The 15,278-nt window shown below is 33.4% G+C and overlaps 1 long non-coding RNA gene across 1 annotated transcript; it reads left to right on the top strand.

Annotated features, from left to right (window-relative positions):
* Positions 1 to 6,782: 6,782 nt before the first annotated feature.
* LOC145063198 (uncharacterized) lies at positions 6,783 to 8,103 on the top strand. Its single transcript, XR_013687876.1, has 3 exons — positions 6,783 to 6,962; positions 7,043 to 7,183; positions 7,371 to 8,103. It is a non-coding gene; the product is annotated as an uncharacterized LOC145063198 (long non-coding RNA).
* The last annotated feature ends 7,175 nt before the right edge of the window (positions 8,104 to 15,278 follow it).

Genomic DNA, 15,278 nt, shown 5'->3' with positions numbered 1-15,278 from the left:
GAGTTAATGAACAACTTTGAAGAGGTAAAGTATGTGTTTACACTTGGACGACCTACAAAGAAAATATATAAAGATTAATTTAATCGTGACAAAATAAATATTAATAACATTAATAAAATAATCAATATACCTCTGAAAACATTAATCTGACCAAATTGAAGAATAACAACGATACGACGATTATGTGGATTGTCATGTATATACTCTTGCATCTTGTACGCATAATCGCCCCACAAATAGACATGAAGTTGCAAGCCTCTAAAAAGTAAATTAGTTATAAAAAATGATATATTAACATAATATAATTTAAAATTTTAAAAAAAATGTAAAAATATACGAAAAGCAACTTTGCATCTTGGATGTTGATGTTGAGCTTGTGTTTTGATTTATCTGGATCATGTCGTTGTATCTCAGCAACTGCGACAACTAAAACCATAACATCTATAAAACAAAAAAGGAAAATGAAACTTATTATAGGATTTGGAAAGCATTTATTATATTTAAAGATATAATGATATGTACTAACCAACAGATTTATCTTGAGGATGGGCGAACGATAAAATGTTTTCATAATCAACAAATGAAAACCCAAACTCATGTCCAGAAAAATCGTTACACTCTGTAACAACAGTTTGTTGGACGAATGTGAGTTTCTAATCTTGAGGAGTTAACCTAAAAGTATCTATCTTCAGTGCTGCAAAGTCTGGACCTTTGATGTAAAATGCCATGCCTTCCTTTACTATATTTTTGAATCGATATATGTTTCTTTTTGGAACTGTTGCTTGGATTTTATTCCCCTAAAAATATTTAATACAACAATAAAAACTTTATAAGTAATTAAAAATAACGAAATATGTGTAAGAAATATATCAAATTAATTTTTGGAAGGTACTTTTTCATCCAATAAGATCATTTCAATTGACCAAATTTCATTTTTTTTGTAGAAACACATTTGATGCCAAAGCTTTATGACACGAAGCTTGAAGGTCAATTCATCCCTGGTTACATCCAAATCAGGTATGAAGGTAAGATTTCCTGCTACCATTTATCTGCAAAAAATAAAACTATTAGAAAAATAAAGTTTTTGTTATAAAACTGTTAGAAAAGAATAATATAATGATAGAATATGATAATAAGAAAATAAGACAATAAATAATATTACATTGCTATTCGAATAAAAGAATGAAAACTTTACAGATGTTGATTAAAGATGTTCACCCTTTTTCTCATTTGTATTTGAGTCTATATATATATATATATATATATATATATATATATATATATATATATATATATATATAGGCTGTAGGGCTTCAATAGAGTACAATTTTGATAAAGTGGGATCACTTTATATTGATTGTATAATCCTATTGAACATGAAGTATGATGTAGACATGGTACAGATGCATGAAAATAAATTGGACAGTAGATATGGGGTTCACATTAAGAATATTCAAACAGGGATAGTTGGTCTGATTTAAAAAAATATACATGATAGCAATATCAATCAATGAAAAGAACAATTATTATTCATCATATAAATTATAATGATATTATTTAAAACTTTTGATTGAATCTCTGTTTAGTAGTATTAATCAATGAAAAGAACAATTATTATGATGCAGATATTTGGGTCTGATCCTTCTTGTGCGGATTACTTAAAAGTTTTGATTGAATCTCTGTTTAGCAATACAGGTTGTTTGCTTACAAAAATTTAAGTTCAGTTTCTCCTCTTCTAAAACTAAATCTTTAATACATGTAAGAATCAGATTGAAGAAGAAGTAGAAGAAGAAGGATTTCAAATTAAAATATCAAAAGAATGAACAATGATAATTGATGATGATATGCTAACTTAATTCTTAATTATCTTGATTTATGCTGATGCTGATAATTATGCTGATATGTAGCGTTTTGAATGTGAACGAAATCTGTTGGGATTATATGGGCGGGAAAAGAAGATGTAGAATTCTGGAGTAATGATACGTGGCAATATGTTGTGCTAATAGTTGGACAAGTGACATTTAGTAGAGTGTTTTATTAGGTAGAGAGAAGAGATACGTGTCACACCCTGAAAACCGAAGGCGGAAACATTTCCGAGGCGGACTCCACATTGAGTATCAAATCCAATGTACATAGTAAGCAAGTAAACAACCATTACATTACATATTAGAATTTACATCTGTTCAAAAGTAAAGTGTTACAAGTGATGATACATATGTATATATATAAATAGACAAAAGTAGAGACGAGTCTTCTATACGCTCCATCTTCTCCAAAAAAGATCACTGGGTACCTGTCTAAAATGGACCTGAGAATACAAGCAGTTTGAAAATCAGCATAAAGCTGGTGAGTTCATAAGATGTTTGTTTTCTGAAAATGTACAAGTTCCCTTTGGTTTTCCGAAAAGATTGTTATCGAAGAAAATCCTATATTTTCTTATATGTAAAGTTTGATTAACTGTTTTATTACACAATTCTGGTTATGAACAATTGTTATCCCAGGAAAATCCTATATTTTCCTAAACGTAAGTTTAGTTATTGAATCCCAATTGTAATGTTTGATTGTCTATCATACTTGTTATATTAGCTAGATATTCTGATATTCTAATTATGTTACACTTGAATGTACCTAGATGTGTGCCTTCATATTCGTATTCTTATTCTTAATCATATTCATATTCGTATTTTATATTTGTATTCGTATTTATATTTGTAGTCCTATTCGTATTCGTAATCGCATTCGTGTTCATATTCCTACTCCTAATCCTAATCCTATTCGTATTCGTATTCGTATTCGTATTCACATTCGTATTCGTATTCCTAGTCCTATTCCTAATCCTATTCGTATTCGTATTCATATTCGTATTCATATTCGTATTCGTATTCGTATTCCAAGTCCTATTCCTAATCCTATTTGTATTCGTATTGGTATTCGCATTCGTATTCGTATTCCTATTATTACCTTCGCATTATTACTTTAGTATTCCTATTTGTTCTATTCCTAGTTATACTTTCGTATTCATTTTGTTCCTAGTTGTACTTTCGTATTCGTTCCGTTCCTAATTGTATTTTCGTATTCGTATTCATTCTAATTGATGATTAGTATGAATTATTGGTAGATTATGAAATATAATTTAGATTGTAACACTTTAGCAAGATATCTATAACTAGTCTAAAAGCTAACTTCGTATTTCGAACTATTTGATTTAACATAGTTTTTGATATTAAAAACATACAGAATATAGATATTTGAACTGAAAATGATAAATTTGAGTACAAGATTTCCTTGTACTTTTGCTTGTATTCCCCCTGGAAACATTTGAAAAACATTGAAAAAGGGTAGGGGTATGAACTCACCGGTTGAGAAATGCGTCGGTTTGGATCCTAAACGTCAGTTATGGGTTTGCAAACGCACAAGATTCCTATGTATTAAGAGAAGATACACATTTGTATCTAATTAGGATTTGAATAATATATTTGTTAGGGACAAACACTTCTAGATGCGAAAACACTTCATACAAGTGTTTGGAAGGACCCGGGTGGCGTTTGAGGACACATAAAGCTTGGATATGGAGTTTACTCTTCAAGAGTAAACTCATACTAGAGTTTTCGGCCCTAATGTCCCATTCCCCATGAGTTTACGGCCGTAAACTCATGGTGGGGGTGTTTTATGGTGCAAAATGGCTTTGAATCTTTGGAGGGAAAATTCTAGGGTTAGTTTCAAGGCATGGGAAAGTGATTTGGACAAATTAGGGACCATTTGAGGAGTTTACGGCAGTAAACTCTATGTTTATGGCCGTAAGCTCTTATACACATATCCAAAATGTTTCTTGATGGTCCTTAATTAATCACATGTGATTTCAAGCTATTTTACAAGTCTAGGGGTAAAATTTAGGCACCATTTGACATAGTTTTAGGAGTTTACGGCCCAAGACTCCTTCTTATGGCCGTGAACTCCTTAGGGGGTTGATTTCCATATGTTTTAGGCTTCTAAGTTGTTTGTGGTTGCTTCTAGATTTTTGTTCAAGGCCTAGGAGGTGTGTAAGTGGCAATTTAACACCTTAGAAGGAGTTTACTCCCCATGTTAATGAGTTTACGGCCCAAGCATGTTCTTGGGCAGTAAACTCATGTTTACTCCTCTAAATTGATGTTCAAGGTGTTCTAAGTCCAATTCTAAATTGATGTTCAAGATGTTCTAAGTCCAATTCCATAATTCTACAAGCCATATCTAAGCCTCAATGGTGTTTTGGAGGGGTTTTAAGGCATAAATACCCCCTTTATATGTGTTTACGGCCCAAGCATGTTCCAACGCTGTAATCACATGAACAAGGTCCTAATTCATGATTTGAACTCAAATTTGAATTCTAAGGATGATATACTAGAAGTTGGGGAAGATACCTTGATGATTAAAAGCCTTAATTTGATGATTTTGGACCCTTAGAGTTGATTTGAGGAGAGAGGTTAGAGAAAGAGTAGAGAAAGAGAGAGAGAGAGAGAGAGAGAGAGAGCAAAAGCTTCAAATGGAAGCTTAATCCACTTTAAATAGTTTCCAAGATTTGGACACGGTGGAATTTTACTCGATACCGACATTAAACGGGGCTTTTGGTCGCACCCGATTAAGTTATCGTAATCCGACGGGATAGAACTTAGAAAATTTCAAAATAATGAATTTGGGCCATTTTTATGAGTTTCTAAGGGATTTGAACACTCATGAGATTAAAATAAACTTATAAGTTTAAACAACTTAGCCCAAAAACGGAATAGGAACGAATCGCTATAGACGGGTTTTACGGGTGGAACGGGTTTTGGCAATGGACAACTTCAGGTTGTTACAATACGTCATTAAACATATTTAATTAGGTTTAATATTTTATTTTCCGTATCTTCCTTCTTTTTGGTGTAATCAAATGGACGAAAGGATGTAAGGAATAGAGTCCTCGTCTTTTCTTCTCACCGCTACATTCTCCAAGCCACCACTCCTCTCCTCCTCCCGACGACCGTCGTACCACCATCTCTTCTCCTCTTGATGATCACTTCGCCATCATATCCCCCTATCCCGACGACCACTAGAGCGCCGCCTCCTTCCTCTTTTTGACGAAACAGAAACCACCAACACTTTCGCTCAAATAGACAAACTTTCATTTTTTTGGATTTCAGGTCGAGAAGTCAGGATGTATGAGAATATGATCGAATATGTAAGCAAAAAAAGATCATATGTAATGCATTCATATCAGATGTATGGCAGATCGGATCGGAGATATGGTTGTCATTTTATTGTCACTTGGTCTTTGTTTTTATTTTATTATCCATCATTTTCCTCAATGCCGATTCTAATTTTTGTCACTTACAACCATTTTCATCTTGATTTTTGACCTAGCTTGTTTTTCGGTTGTTTCATTCAGGATCAAACAATGAAAGGAAGCAAATGAAGAAGTGCTACAAGGAAAGCCGATACACAGTACGATTTAATATATACTATATGTCATTGATGCCATATGTTAGGGTTTAATGTTGTTTGTTTTACCTTCAATGAAATTAGGTTTTTGTTCTTCCACAGGATCATGCTTTTGGTGAAGTGACCGAGTTTCAGCAAAGCTTTCTTAGTTCAATTTGCTATGAGTTTTATGGATATACTCCCTATGTTCAATAAGTAAATAAGGAACAGGTTTCTAAACATTATTTCATTACTTCTGTTTAGATATATGGAGCATCCCAATTGATGTATAGTCACTCTTCTAATGTGGTGGGCACAGGCAAGTTCATTTACGTGTTGGTAGTTTGTATTAATGTTACATGCTTCTTATTTCATTTTGAATTTTGTGATTTTTTACAGCCAAACCGCTATTTTTGAAGAGGCATGCATGAGGACATCTTTTCTCTTTTCAAGTAAGGATATAAAGTTTATTTATGATTTGATTATGTGAAAATGCATGCTAGCAACTATGAGTTCTTTCCTGACAGTAATATCTTAAAACTTATAAACAAACTTTGCTTAATTGTGACTCTTATTATATTAAGATCTGATTACTTATTTATTTGAGCATTTTGTAGTGACCTACAATATTGACATTGTTATTTTTATCTGGGATCCAATTGTCATGGTGAGTGTTCTTGAAAATAATTAATTTTTTTGCCTTTATCAGGCCAGTTAAACATATGTAATGTAATTTTATGTACTCTTTTGAGTTTTATTTGAATTACATCTATTTGTAGTTACTTGTGAGAGAAGATGCTTTGGCAGAGTTTAAAGTGAACTTGCTGTAATAGAACTTGAGATTCCGGTTATGTCCCTTAACTTAATTAAAAATGAATTTTGAATTTAGTTTAATATTTGTGTTGTATAGTCTTCCGTTCATGGATTATTAAATAATCTTCCATTCAGGGATTACTAAATATGGCAAAAGAAATTGTTATATAGCCTTCCATTCAGAACTTGAGATTCCGGTTATTTCCCTTAACTATGTATTTATTATTGTAAAATTATGTTATATAGTCTTCCATTCAGGGATTATTAAAAATGGCAAAAGAAATTGTTAGCTATGGCATTCGAGCAGGTTCAAGAAAAATAAATGGAAAATATATTCAATCTATTCTTCTTTTACAATTACAAGGTATGGTAATTTTATATATTTTATATTATTTTATAACAATAACAAAATTAAAAAAAACATGTTTCTTATTGTTTTATTGCATAAAAAAGGTGTTCAAGAGAAGTTAAAGAAACAGATTAAAGAAGTCGAACTTGCACAATCGAAAGAGGTGTCATTACACTTTGGTTTTAAGAGTGTTCTAACAATACAACAAATCATCTTTTTTCTTTATATCTTTTTAAATCTTTTATTTAAGTTCTCTTAACATATAGTAATATAATATAAGTTATTAACTTTATTTTTTTTACATTTTGGTTTTAAGAGTGTTCAAGTTATTGGTGGAATCCATGTGGCCTTCAGCCACTTGGGTGAGGTTAGTACGCATATATCCTTAGTTTACCAAATTTTGAAATAGAAATATGACATCATCATTATGTCCTATTTAATCCTTAGATAAGGACACTTGGCATGCTATATTCAAGATTTAAATGGGTTACTTCAGCTTTTTGTGAACACCTTGTGCCAATGCAAAAAGAGGAGCCTAAAAGATATCATGGAGATTATCACACAAGATGTTATGAATGATGGTCGCAAGTAAGTCTTATTTTGGATTGAACTTTCAATATTTTGTTGTCTTTTTGTGTCCTTTTCTAGGATATTTGAAAGAGCTCATGCTCATGATCCTGATAATGGAAGGAAAATGTATTTTCTGCCCTCTGCACACACACACATGATTTTGTTCTTATTATTCCCTTTTCTAATTTTCTATTTGTGCCCCTAGGTGGTGAGACTTTGTTTGCTTTTGACTGTCAAGGATTCTACAATTAATGTGCGTAGAAAGTTGGAGTATAACCTTATATATGAGAATGCCAAATGCTCCAACTGTGAGTAACATGGTCTCATATAGGTTATTAATTTTCCAACTATTCACTTATTTCATTCATCATTGTCCTTAAGATTTGATTTTGTTGGTTGTGTAAACATGAACTTCAGTGTTTTGACTCCATATGTTCTCTATTCATAAGAAGGAAAATGAAGATGAAATTTCAATTATATTTTACCTCCAGAAGCTAGAAGATATATCCAGGTGTCTTTTGATATTAGTTTGACTGTTGTCCCCTTTATTTAGAATCAAAGAACGTGAAGTTTGTAATTGGATGTTGAATAGGTCTAGAATACAATTAAGAATGGCCGCTAGGAAGGAGTTGGGTTTGGTATCTTGACATCTAGTACGGTTGTATGAGTAATCTAGTACGGTTGTATGAGTAATCTAGTATGGTGTATTAGATGGTTGTGTGTTTGAGAGGATTCATATCAAGCACGGTTGTGTATTGGTGTATTAGATGTGTATATTTGCCGTATTAGATGATTGTATGTGCTGGTTGTAAAAAGTAGATAGGATACATATAGTACGGCTAAATAGCCGTACTCTATTAGGCATGTAATCTAATACACTCGTCTACTAATATGCCCTCTATGTACGTATTATATTCATAATTTCAACTGTACTCTATTAACCTTTTTCTAGTAGTGGTTGACCAACACACAATATTTTGTGAACTTATCGTACAAATGTGAAATACCTATATGTATGTTTAGTTTTGATACATTTGATATTTTATTTTCTACTTATATAAAATAAAAGACAAAAAAAAAAAAAACAAAAACAAAAGAAACGTTTATTTCTCCACCTTTGATGTTTTAGACTTATTTTAACCTGCATAAGAACACTATTTTTTTCATTTTTCTATATTTGTTAATTTTCTAAAAGTTTATTTTTATCTATGTTTTTTGTCCTTAACTTTATTTTAGTATAACATTTTTTAGTTAAACAGTTGAAAGATAACATGTTTCAAGAAACCTAGCATCAAATAGTAATTATAACTTTATTTGTTCAATAAGGTCTTAAGTACAAATTAAACGAACTTACACAAAGTGCAAAAAACTAATAACGGGTTTATTTCATTAGAATTAGAAAAACAAAGTTCTAAAAAATTGCAGCTTTCTCCGACTAGCTGCCTTCAGATTTTCTGCATTCATTGAACCTTAATAAAACATTACATAATTTCATAAATTTAATCATAAGCTTAACAAATAGGCTAGATAAACAAACAATGGATTTAATGAATACAAACACAAGATATAACGAGGACACAAATTTTACAACTTATCCAGTTTTTCACATACTTGCACACATATCACGTACACATTAGACTCAAAAACAAACATCACAAAGAACACACATTAGACTAACTTAACTTTCACAAATCACAAACTCTTCCAAAACAAATCAAAAACCTTTTATTTTGTATGTGAAATATAATAAAAAGACAACCAAATGTATCACTTGTTCATTTCCAATTATCATTTTTAAGTTCTGTTTATCATGTGATTGCATCTCTTTGATACTGAATCAAGTATTAAATAATAGAAATTGTTCTCCATATAACAAAATTAACAGAAATGCCATTAACAAAAATGTAATATTTCTCTTCAAGAAATAAACACATGGTCATTTTTCTCATAAAACTGCACAAACTAAAAGATAAACTTGGTAATTGAATATTGTAATTGACTCATAAGATAACGAGTACAAGGATATATATATACAAAACATATTTTCACTCTACACCCTCAACATATATATATATATATATATATATATATATATATATATATATATATATATATATATATATATATATATATATACGTCTAATATTCCCCCTCAAGCTAAGGTCGAGTAGCGACCTGTACCTTGTCACGTAAGAATAGAAATCGCTGTGAGGATAGGGGTTTTGTAAATATATCTGCAATTTGATCATCTGTGGAGATATGATGAACTGTTAGTTGTCGTCGGGCAACCTTCTCTCGCACAAAGTGAAAATCAACTTCAACATGTTTAGTACGTGCATGGAAGACAGGATTCGCGGTTAGGTACGTGGCTCCTAGATTGTCACACCATAAAATTGGAGCAGCAGGAGTAGAGACACGAAGTTCACGTAAGAGTGCTTGAAGCCATGTAAGTTCTGCAACCGTATCAGCAAGAGCTTTGTATTCAGACTCTATGGATGACCGCGAGACAGTCTTTTGTTTTCGTGCGCACCATGAAACAAGATTAGAGCCAAGGTAGATAGCGTACCCCCCGGTGGATCGGCGGTCATCCGGGCAACCAGCCCCGTCCGCATCAGAAAAAGCATTCAACGGAGTGTAAGTTGAATCTGTGTATGCATGTAAAAGTGTAGCCGACTCTTGTTTAATCAGAAGACCACAGGAAACAGTACCTTGCCAGTATCTTAGAATTCGTTTCACGGCGGACCAATGATTTTGAGTGGGAGAATGCATGAACTGGCAGACTTTGTTAACTGCAAACGTAATGTCTGGACGAGATAAAGTGACATATTGAAGAGCTCCAACGATCTGGCGATAATGTACCGGATTATCAAACTGTGGACTATCGCCAAGTGAGAGGTTTGCTGTGGTGGTGACTGTAATTGCTGGAGGACATTCGATGGAACCATCAACATAACCGTACAAATCGTTTGTGATCAGGAAGGGTTGGATCATTATTTTCCAATACCTGTAATTTGTTGGTGATAAGGTGAATCCGAACTTGTGTGAATTGTGAGAGGTTTTCTCAGATGAAGAGAAAGGAGTAATAGGAGCCATGTATTAATCAAAGAGAAGAGAAGGGTGAGTGTATCCACTGTCGAGACACAGGAGAGATGAGGCAGGGAAGAGGCAGCCGTAGGGTAGATTAGGGTTAGGCTCTGATACCAAGATAAACTTGGTAATTGAATATTGTAATTGACTCATAAGATAACGAGTACAAGGATATATATATATATATATATATATATATATATATATATATATATATATATATATACACACAACATTTTTTTCGCTCTACACCCTCAACATATATATATATATATATATATATATATATATATATATATATATATATATATACGTCTAATACTAAATAACAGTATAACTTAAAATCGAATCACAAAATTATAAATATTGAACCAGAAAGAATGCCAAATAAATGTAGAAAATAATTAAGTTTTCTTAAACCAAAACATCCATCAGATGTTCACATTTGCTAGTAAAAACGCAAAGAAACTTGTTACATTTTTACTCAAGCAAACTACTCATCAGAAACACATATCTGCCCGCATCTTACTACAGAAAAAAAATCAGATCTATACATGTCTGCAACAAACCATTATAGATCCATTATGTTTCTTTGCAGTTAACTTGAAATTACAGATTCGAAAACAAGTTTACCCAAAGCCTCCTAGCGGGTGTTTGGGAGTACTTTGTAAATGAATTTTGCCTTTTAACTTTTCTAAAAAGTTAACAAGATGTTTGGAAGATGGAAAAGTTCTTTTCAAAACAACTTTTTGTGAAGAAGAAAAGAGTGGGTTTTAAAAGTCATGAAAGTGTGACTTTTTGTAACTTTTGAACTTGTAAACTAAATCACACTCAAAAGTCAAAAAATACTACCCAAACACTTTTTAAAAACAACTTTTGGCTTTTGCTTCTTCAAAAGAACTTTTAGAAAAAGAACTTTTGTCTTGTTATCCTTACGATGAATATACCACAAGATGAAGATAAAATATTACCTACAAACATTCGTTTGATGGGATTCGATTTGAGGAGGACTGAAGGAGGCGGATTCTGAAAGAAGGCTGCATGTGAGTAAGCAATGATCGGGGGGGGGGGGTTGATGATGATGGAAGTAGGCGTTCTTTCAATTTTTAGGGATTCTATAGAGAGAGTGTGTGAGTAGGTGTATGAAGAGACAGAACGGAAGGGGATTATGGATTTCAAATACGACAGCAAAGAAGAAGAATGGGGAGATCCGTGTGCTTTCAACAAACACCTGTGGATGGTTGTTGCAAATCAACGGCCCACAAAGCAACTCTTATGATCTGTGTGACATGTAATTCGTGTTTCTATTTTATGCATTATTTGATAGTATCTTCTGCATCATCACTTATACCTCTTAGTTTTAAGATATTGTGCATTATGTTGTTGTACTTCATGCTTAATTAGTTGTGTTTAAGGCTTTATTATGTATTTATTATAATATAGTATATAGTGTGTGTGTGTGTATATATATATATATATATATATATATATATATATATATATATATATATATATATGTAAAAATTTTCTTTGTAAAATTTCATCTAACACATAACATTTTTCCATATAAGAACATATAACATTCAATGACTGAAGTAATTCATATTTATGTGCAAGATGAAAGTAACTATGCACTCACTTGATAAAAGTGGATGACTTGGAATTTTGGTAAAACTTCGCCTTGGTACTTTAGCTTCTCTTCTGAAGTGACCTAGGTTCATATTACTAAGTCTTAGTTTTATACTCCTAGTGACTAACGATAGTCTAGATTCCTTACTAATCCCAATGTCTACATTAAAATCTATCATGTAAGGAGCAACCAGGTAGGATCATATCAGAGGTAGGGTTCGTTTTGGTATACAGAGTATAATGTTTGGAAATCCCACTTTAAAAAACCTCACTAAATCCGACTTAGACATCATCCCCGTAAGTTGATCAAATGCTGTAACGACTTAGAATTATTGATAAATCCTATTTATAGGTTTGTAATAACGACTTATGACTATAAATACAAGTTACACTGAAAGCAAAAAAAATGTAACTTACAGAGGTTTTAGAGAAAAACGAAAAATTGCACGGACATAATTCCGACCCAAAAGCTTCTTTTCGTCGAGCTCCTAGAGTTCCAAAGTTTCAACAAAAATGTTCTAAAAGTTGGGAAGAACTGAATTCAACGGCTCGGGATTTTTCAGAGAGATTGGAAGTGATTTGGTGTGGAAAATGAGAAGATTTTGTAGGTTATTTATAGCATCCATGGTGCACGTCACGCCTCATAGGTGATGTGTCTCCATTGGGTTTGTGTAACGTGTCCATGTTAGGTCCAGTTTAGTGCTGCGTCTTTGGGCTCGTTAGCTAGTCCAGTTTTGTCTTCGGTATGGGCCTGTCCATCTGTGAGATATTTTGTAGGGTTTATTATATATAGATGCTTGCATGCATCCTAGAACGTAAGATTTGATAGGGATTTCTAGTGTATTCATCGTTCTTGTTTTTGTAATCCTAGAATCCTCTACAGTGGAAGTTCTTCATTGAGCTCTGCTGAGGATTGAGTTAATCAAATCATTCGACACATTCAGATCCATACTTGTGTTTTTATCTCACTCTTTTTGCTTTCTTAATTTGTCTGTTATAAAGATCTAATTGATCAAAGAGTTTTATAAACTCATCAATTGGTATTAGAGCAGCAGGCTGTGTAATTCATACACATCTCTTCTGTGAAAGAAGCGATTAGGGTTATTCCGCATTAACTGATATTTATTGTGCCGTCACTCCATAATTGACGTATCTCATTAGTTATTCGTTTTGCCCTAATATTATATATTACAAGTCTGATCTTTCAAACAGGTTAAACGATCAAGCATGGACGATTCTCAAACTAATCCTATCAACATCTCAAACAGCATTGGATCGACAACAAATATTCCTATTCTTTACACCCAAGATTACGAAGTTTGGGCGCATCATTTTGAAGATTATGTCATCGGATCTGAAGATAACGGGTATCTTATATGGGAAGCTATTGTGTCTGGACCATTTGCTCACTCAGAAACATCCAAAATCATTAAAACTCAGAAAGAGTATAATGATCTGTTAAAGGATGTAAAAGACGTTGCTCAAGACGAAAAGGAGAAGTTTCAGTGCAACATCAAAGCATTGAGACTGATCCGATTCGCTCTTCAGTCTGACACGTTCAGGTTGGTGAGTTCCTGCAGTACCGCTAAAGAAATTTGGGATCGGCTGCGAGATCTGTATTCCACAGATGAAGATTTGGAGCACTCTATTCAGACCTTACTTTTGTCTGAGTTTGGAGAGTTCAAGCAAAATCCAGATGAGTCTGTTACACAAACGTTTGATCGCTTCAATCATCTACTTAGCAAGATGATCAAACATGATATTGAAAGGAAGCTGATTGAATAGAAGGTCACCTTTTTAAATGGCTTAAGATCCGAATGGAGAGCTGTTGTGTCTACAGTTAAAGCTCATGAGCAGTTCAAGTCTTATTCGCTGGCAAAGCTGGTGGGAATTTTGAAATCCCAAGAAAAGATTGTGATGCAAGATAAGAATGTAGTCTGAAGTTTGGGGTCCTTGGCCCTCCTGTCTAAAAGCAAGAGTGTAGTAGAAGATGAAGATATGAACCTGGAGGACTACGATCTTACGTCAGAAGATTATGATATGATGGTGTCCAATCCCAAGAGGTTCATCAAGAAGAGGTTTCCCACCAATAAAAACAGAAACTGGCAGGGGAGTTATAGTTCTGAAAAAGTAAGGGAGGAGCCGAAGACAGAGGAACCAAAGAAAGAGGCGAAGGTTGAAGGAGATTCTGGTGTAAGCTGCTATTACTGTGGAGGAAAGAACCATTATGCCAAAGATTGTGTTCTGAAGAAAATGGCAGAGAAGGATGAGGAGAAAGATGAAGAGGCAATCCTGATGAAAAAGATGGAAGAGATTAAAAGGAAGAAAGCTGCTACTAACCCTTCTATGAATGCTCTTATTGTACAGGGTTCAGCAGAGGATGACGAGTTCGGTGGTGTGCAGGTGTGGTCAACCGACTCAGAGGATGATGAGGTGAGAAAGCCTTCTCATGGAAAGGCGTATATAGCAAGAGGCGGTGAAAGCAATGGGAAGTGTTTGATGGTGACTGATGTATCTCACATGAGGGGATACAATATTGATGGTGGAAAAGAGGACACTAAGGAGCGAGAGGACTTATGCTTCACAGCAAAACCTCTCAGCGTGCAGATCAATGAACTTGTTGAATTGATCAAGAAGGTTCAATCTCTTTTTATCTCGTTCAAAGTTCCACAGAAATCATATGAAAAGGAATTAAATAACTTAAATTTAAGAATCTCAAATCTGGATAGTTGTTTAACTCAAACAAGGATCACTAATTCTAACCTAACTGACCAAATAAGCAGGGTGTCATCCAAGAGTGAGGAGCGAAGGATGTGGATTGAGCTAAAGGAGTCGGAGCTGATTAAGTCGAAGGATGAAAACATTTATTTACAAAGAGACAATTTGAAACTTTTAAAACAAAGAAATGTTTTTTGTTTGATTGCTAAAAGACTTTATGCTAACATTACTCAACTGCATCTGAATTGTAAAATAGGGTAGAAAATACATCGCATGATTTTGCCCTTCCTTGAGTTTAAGGAGGATGAAATCGATGCTGAAGCATACAACTGTGAAAGTGTTGTATCGTCTGATGATGTGAATCCCACTTATATGTATGGTCTGGACAAAATTGAATCATTTATAAAGTCCAAAGACCATAAGGACATGCTGAAAAATCTTTTGGATGAAAACGATAAGCTGAAACTAAGGACCGAAACCATACAAAAATTTGACTCATTGAATGCCAATTTAAGTTCAGAAAATAAAATTGATGTTGATAACGCATCTGAAGTTAATGAGGACGATGATATGAGTGAAATTTCTTTAGAGGATGAATTCGACTGTTCTGAGTTTGTCAAGAGTGAACCCGAAAACCACAAAAATCTAATTTCTGAAAATTCTGTGGAGTTTGCTCGTT

Source organism: Lactuca serriola, chromosome 7 (assembly GCF_051521515.1).
Source record: "Lactuca serriola cultivar US96UC23 chromosome 7, Lser_US96UC23_V15, whole genome shotgun sequence".
Lineage (NCBI taxonomy): Eukaryota > Viridiplantae > Streptophyta > Magnoliopsida > Asterales > Asteraceae > Lactuca > Lactuca serriola.
The sequence above is the reverse complement of the archived record's forward strand: the minus strand, read 5'-3'. Positions and strand labels throughout refer to the sequence as shown.